We start from the raw sequence: 629 nt of genomic DNA on the forward strand, positions 1-629 counted from the left end.
TTTCTAGAACTCGAGGCTGCAAACCCGGCTTGTCCGATGGAGAGCTGTCCTTTCTAGAACTCGACGGCCGACGCGAGGGCTCCCCGCGCCCCCCGCTCATGGACGACCTAAGCCAAGCTAAACCCTCGTGGGAACCCTCTGCCCCCGCTGCCTTCCGTCTTTTCAGAGCGAAAGTCTCGCTCTTCCTATCGACAAAGTGTGGCAGCCACTTAAATCTGAGCTGGCCCCAAACTTAAACCTAGTCTGCGACATGAGAGCGAGGCCTGGCTATCCAGGCGGTGGGCATGCCTTTTTCTAACAGTCAAAATGAGGGGAGAGGAACAAACTACTACGTGAACTACAACACCTGAAGTAATATTTAAATTTGAAATCCCGGGCCGGGAAGGCTTGGAATGGGGCAGTGGCTAAGCGGCCAGCTCTTCTTCCCTTGCCTGACGCCGCACCTCCTCTACCTCGCGCTCCTGGGCCGCCGCCCTGAGGGAAACGCCCGGCCGCGGCGCCCGCCTTTCCGTACGTAAACATGGCGCGGCCCCGTTCTGAGCCACGCCCCCCACCTTTCCGTACGCAAACATGGCGCCGCCCTACACGAGTGGGGGTTACGTCTCCAGGTTAAGAGCTGCCTCCCCCTT

The sequence above is a fragment of the Miniopterus schreibersii genome (assembly GCF_964146895.1).
Source record: "Miniopterus schreibersii genome assembly, chromosome: 12".
In the NCBI taxonomy this organism is placed as follows: domain Eukaryota; kingdom Metazoa; phylum Chordata; class Mammalia; order Chiroptera; family Miniopteridae; genus Miniopterus; species Miniopterus schreibersii.